Here is a 6549-nt window from a genome sequence, read left to right on the forward strand (position 1 = left end):
CAGTATAGTACAGTAGAGCTCAGTACAGTACAACAGAGCATACTAGATTAGAGTACAGTAAGAATCTAAAATCTATTTTGACATGTTTAACACTTTTTGGTTACCACGTCATTCCATATGTGTTATTTCATAGTTTTGATGTTTTCACTATTATTCCACAATGTAGAAAATAGTAAAAATAAAGAAAAACCCTTGCGTGAGAAGGCGTGTCCAAACTTTTGACTGGTACTGTATATATTAGCCAAAGTGCAAGTAATCTTCAACTGTCCCTCAGGGAATCAATTGACATTGTAATTACACACTTAGGAGTCATTCATAAACATTTACTGCCACAGAAAAATACATTTTTGGGGGCGAAAATGATATCAAATCCTGTTGAATAATATCATGCAATTTACAGACGAACGGGTCAAAGTACAGAAAGATCCCTGATGAAAACCTGCTCCAGAGCACTCAGGACCTCGGACTGGGGCGAAGGTTCACCTGAAAATAACTATGCAGCGACGTTCCCCCTCCAACCTGACGGAGCTTGAGATGATCTGCAGAGAAGAATGGGAGAAACAACCCAAATACATGTGTGCCACGCAAGAAGATTTGAGGGCTGTAACGTACAAAATGTGGAAAAAGAGGTCTGAAAACTATCCGAATGCACTGTAGATTCATGCAAAAAAAATGAAAATAGACTAGCTTTGTCCTATAGGAAATGATTTGAGACTAGAATGTTTTTTATTTTAGAACCATATAAGATTAAGCATTGATTTGGGTATTTTAGCAGCTATTCAGTTAGATAGTGTTGAATTCGATTCCATATTTATACTCTGTAAAAGTAAGTAAATGCTAATACAAAAATCTACTTTCCATATTTCTAACCATGAGGAAAAACTAGTTTGGTTCTCAGTTTTAAGGCATATACGTGGAGTTAAATGGAGGACTAATATTTATATTAGTTTCATTATAGCATCTGTGACAACATGGGAAGTGCCATTGAGGCTATCTCCACCTGAAAGAAGTACATTTTCTTCTTATTTTGTGTTTTATTAGTGTCAAGCTAATATTGCTGATTTACTGCCCCCTGATGTGCTTGAGTCCTGGACCAAATCTTTTGTCATTCATTTATTGTGGCCATTAGATAGCAGTGATATAGCTTAATGACATTAATGAACCTTTGGCAACCCAATATGAAGAAGAAGACAATGCTCTGATCGATCCCAACCCTTAGGAATCCACCCAGTTGATTCATTGAAAATGTTGGAAGCCCTCAATGTCAATGTCCATGCCTGCTAACACAGGTTGTATCCATCTAGATTATTCTATCTATCTCTATTGGCATACACCATCTCTAGACACCTGTTCCGGCAAATTGATTGGAGTATATCATTCAGAGAACACATTCATTGATGAACATGCTTTTAGGTTTAATTGCAGGATCTTATGCTATTCTAGATAGACATGGATTTTGACTGCACTGGATATTCAACTGAGACAGGTCTCTTTTTCAAGGGAGCCCTGCATGAAAAGATTGTTTCATTTGTTTTAATTTTATTACGATCCCCATTAGCCATGATGCCATGATGACAGCTAATCTTCCTTGGGGCTGACACATAATGAACAATACATTACAAACAAAAACAATTTACAATTTATATTTACAATTAAAAACAATGAACAAGGAGACATTACAGACAGTTAAAATACCTGAAAGGTAACTTTAACATTCAATTAGCGTGTTCAGGGATCGGTATCTGTCAAGTGATATGGTCGATCACATTTTTTCTTGAATGTGAATTTACTTTTTGCTTGGGAAATGTGAGTTGGTAAGGAGTTCCATTCAGTGATGACTTGAGGAGATTTGTCATTGCTAAGGTTTGGTGATTATATCTACTACTGGTATACACTAATTGGACTGAGAAATTATGGGGTTTCTTGAACTGGATTACATTTCTGAGAAAATTCTAAAGACCGGAGAGTCATTTACTTTTAACACAAAGCCATGGCCAAGGCAATGAGTAGTTAGTCTGACAGCTCTGTTTTGAGCTAGCTTGAGTTTTTGTAAGATTCTGTGTTGCTGCAGGTGATCATATGAATGGACAGTAGTCTAGGTGTGACAGGACCAAAGATTTAATCACCTTACAAATGTTAGATATTAGTATATTTCTCGGGGGTTCACACCTATACATTTTCCCATCTTAATAACAATGTGGTCAATATGATCAGACCAGGATAGCAATGCTTCCAATGTGTCACCCCATCTATTGACAAGTTTAATTGCGGGTCACCAGCAAGCATATTTCTAGGGCCAAACACAATTATTTTTTTAAATAATTAAGAACAAATTCAGATTTAACAGCATTCATACATGGAAAAACATAGTCAAAAAATGTTTGTTTTAAAGTGTCTATCCTATATCTGAGAGATGGAAAAAATATCAGGAAATTATTATACTGTATATATTTTTCCCCCCATATTTAACCCCTTTTGTTGGCACTAAACTATTTCCATATATACTTCCATGAATTTGTTTTACTGTTACCGGGCTACCTTCAGACAAGTCTTGTGAGACTGTTGGGCGTCCTAGAGTAGAATATGTACAGTTGAAGTCAGAGGTTTACATACACTTAGGTTGGAGTCGTTAAAACTCGTTTTTCAACCACTCCACAAATGTTTTGTTAACAAACTATAGTTTTGGCAAGTCGGTTAGGACATCTACTTCGTGTATGACACAAGTAATTTTTCAAAAAATTGATTACAGACAGATTATTTCACTTATAACTCACTGTATCACAATTCCAGTGGGTCAGAAGTGCACATACACTAAGTTGACTGTGCCTTTAAACAGCTTGGAAAATTCCAGAAAATGATGTCATGGCTTTAGAAGCTTCTGATAGGCTAATTGACATCATTTGAGTCAATTGGAGGTATACCTGTGGATGTATTTCAAGGCCTACCTTCAAACTCAGTGCCTCTTTGCTTGACATCATGGGAAAATCAAAAGAAAACAGCCAAGACCGCAGAAAAAAATGGTAGACCTCCACAAGTTTGGTTCATCCTTGGGAGCAATTTCCAAACACATTGAGGTACCACGTTCATCTGTACAAACAATAGTACGCAAGTATAAACACCATGGGACTACGCAGCCGTCATACTGCTCAGGAAGGAGACACATTCTGTCTACTTGAGATGAACGTACTTTGGTGCGAAAAGTTCAAATCAATCCCAGAACAACAGCAAAGGATCTTGTGAAGATGCTTGAGGAAACAGGTACAAAAGTATCTATATCCACAGTAAAGAGAGTCCTATATCAACATAACCTGAAAGGTCGCCCAGCAAGGAAGAAGCCACTGCTCAAAAACCGCCATAAAAAAGCCAGACTACGGTTTGCAACTGCACATGGGGACAAAGATCGTACTTTTTGGAGAAATATCCTCTCGTCTGATGAAACAAAAATAGAACTGTTTGGCCGTATTGACCATCGTTATGTTTGGAGGAATAAGGGGGGGGGGGTCTTGCAAGCTGAAGAACACCATCCCAAATGTGAAGCACGGGGGTGGCAGCATCATGTTGTGGGGGTGCTTTGCTGCAGGAGGGATGGCATCATGAGGAAGGACAATTATGTGGATATATTGAAGCAACATCTCAAGACATCCGTAAGGAAGTTATAGCTTGGTTGCAAATGGGTCTTCCAAATGGAGAATGAAGTTGCAGCAAAATGGCTTATGGACAACAAAGTCAAGGTATTGGAGTGGCCATCACAAAGCCCTGAACTCAATCCTATGGAACATTTGTGGGCAGAACTGAAAAAGCGTGTGTGAGCAAGGAGGACTAAAAGCCTGACTCAGTTACACCAGCTCTGTCAGGAGGAATGGGTCAAAATTCACCCAACTTATTGTGGGATGCTTGTGGAAGGCTACCCGAAATGTTTGACCCAAGTTAAACAATTTAAAGGCAATGCTACCAAATACTAATTGAGTGTATGAAAACTTCTGACCCACTGGGAATGTGATGAAATAAATAATTCTCTCTACTATTATTCTGACATTTCACATTCTTAAAATAAAGCAGTGATCTTAACTGACAAGGAATTTTTCCTAGGATTAAATGTCAGGAATTGTGAAAAACTGAGTTTAGCTGTATTTGGTTAAGGTGTATGTAAACGTCCGACTTCAACTGTATGTGTTCGTGAGATACATGTACGTGCCCGTGAGAGTCTCCCCATTCTAAAGACGGGTCATGTTAGTGTGTAGCCCAAACTGTTCAGACTCATGGTCTGACAAACATCACTGTAGCTTGGCCACCTTCCATTGGATTGAATATAAATAAATATATCTCTACCTTAAACAGATGGATTTTGATGGGGATTGTTTTTATTATGGTAATAATATTTCCGCTAATTTGATTTCTGCGAGTGCGGGGACATCAACTCAAGGGGGTTAATGGATAGTGTGAAATTTTGGCAACTACGCCTTTTTTCAACTTACTCAGAGTTAGACTTCAAGTCATTGCGCAAGTTGGCAATGTCTCCAGGAACTGCCTTAAATGTCTTTAAAACTGCAAGGAGAGACATCAAAATGGTATCCATTAGTTCATCTGGCTCTGGGTAAGTAGAAAAAGGGGCTTAATGGACACAATGTCGAAACAGCCCTATTAAAAGGAGGTTTGATTTAGCTTTTTTAGTCAATTACAGGACAGTTGCCTAAAATATTGCCAATCACCTTGTTTGGTTTGCCTTGCTTTGGACCAGGCCTGATTTCTAAGCTGAAAAAATCCAGATTGCTTTGGTGTGTATCAAGGATTTTATCTTGACTATGAATCCTTTAAAAAGTATGTTTATCTGCCAGATAAAATAAATGACAAAATATTTTTTTTAAATAAATAAATAAGAAATGTTCCAGAGCTAACTCAGGGTCAGGCGTACAGGAAACACTGGATAAATAAACAACATTTTAAAATATCAGACGAGGATAAGGTTTTTGTAGTTGAGTATCTCTAATACACACTATGGAGAGATGATCGTTAAGATCATAGGTAAAGACTCCACTAGACATGTTTTTATGTTGGTTCTTTGTTTGAATTACAAATTAGAGAAGATTTTGTCAGAGTTTTCACATTAAGACGACTAGGTTCGGAATCTGTCTTGAGTTAAATTCAGCTTTGATTTAACTTTATTAAATGAGTACCATTCGCCAGAGTAGCCTGTTGTCTGGGCAGCCGAATGAGTAGAGCAGAGACTGTCCGTAAAGTAGAGAGTTCTGCACATTCTGACCTTTAGCTGTTGGGAAGAAGGGTTCAGAAATGTTGGGTCCACAGCCACTCCTGAGTTAAAATCAATACAGATGCTCTTTAATTGATCAAAGTCTGGGGATAGCCAGTCAAGATTCCCCAAACTGTCTATGAGGACAGAAAAGGGGTTATCAACTCAGATAAAGCACTAACTGTACCCAAATGGGAACCATTCAATGACTGACGTCTCATCATGTGTAACCAGAAATACTCTCATCTGTTGTAATGTCATTTCACTGGCCCAGAGGACCAACTCACACAACCACATTTACATATAATGGCTTTGGGGGCTGTTTGATGTGTGTATATCCACACCTGTGTGTGTGTGTGTGTGTGTGTGTGTGTGTGTGTGTGTGTGTGTGTGTGTGTGTGTGTGTGTGTGTGTGTGCGTGTGCGTGTGCATGTGAGAATGAGTGTCTGCATGCGTGCATGTGTTTGTGTGATCCTATTGATATTGATGGTATAAGGTTTCGATTGTATCTTATCGTCCTAAAGTCAATCAACAGGTGTTACTCCAAAAGGGAAACCTCTAGCCCCTAACCCTAACCCTAAGCCTAACCCTGATATAAATGCAAACTGAGTGTGATGGAATCTGATGGTGTGCACTTGTCCATGGTGCATCTCCAGGGTAATCAGGACATGCTGGGAATGAATATGATATCCAGCATGGACATCTCATCAGCATACCAATTCCTCTGTGTAACCAGGGCAAAACTAATAGATTTGGCGCCCTCTAGCAGCCATTTTTTGTACACTTTAAAATGAAAACTTCCCCCTTTCCCATATTTTCACTAGATGGCCATGCTGCACAGTCTTATGAATAAGGAATTAACTATTTGGTCTTGAATGAGGGTTAGCGTTCGGCTTATGTTAGGGGTGAGGTTAAGGTTATGGTAAAGATGTTGTGATAAATACATCCCAAAAGTGTTGTATTAGATTTGGGGCTGGGACAATGATCATTTAATTGTGTAACCAACAGTTTACCCAATAGCATTTTTTTTTAACATTAAGTGGGTAACGTTGGTAATCATTTTACAAGCAGAATGGTGCATGTCAAGAGATTTTATAATTATTTTTGTTCCTGATGCTTTTTGTTTCAGACACATCAAATCATACTTCCTTTTGAATTATTTTTGGAACATGTTTTGCCATGTATGAATGTGGTATTCAATGTGTTTCTATAGGCTATTAGATTCAATGTTTTATTTAAAAAAATGTCATATATTTTTTATACATACAGGGGTCCTGCAATTCAAAATCAAATAGCTAAAT

The sequence above is a fragment of the Oncorhynchus mykiss genome, chromosome 5 (genome assembly GCF_013265735.2).
Source record: "Oncorhynchus mykiss isolate Arlee chromosome 5, USDA_OmykA_1.1, whole genome shotgun sequence".
Classification (NCBI taxonomy): domain Eukaryota; kingdom Metazoa; phylum Chordata; class Actinopteri; order Salmoniformes; family Salmonidae; genus Oncorhynchus; species Oncorhynchus mykiss.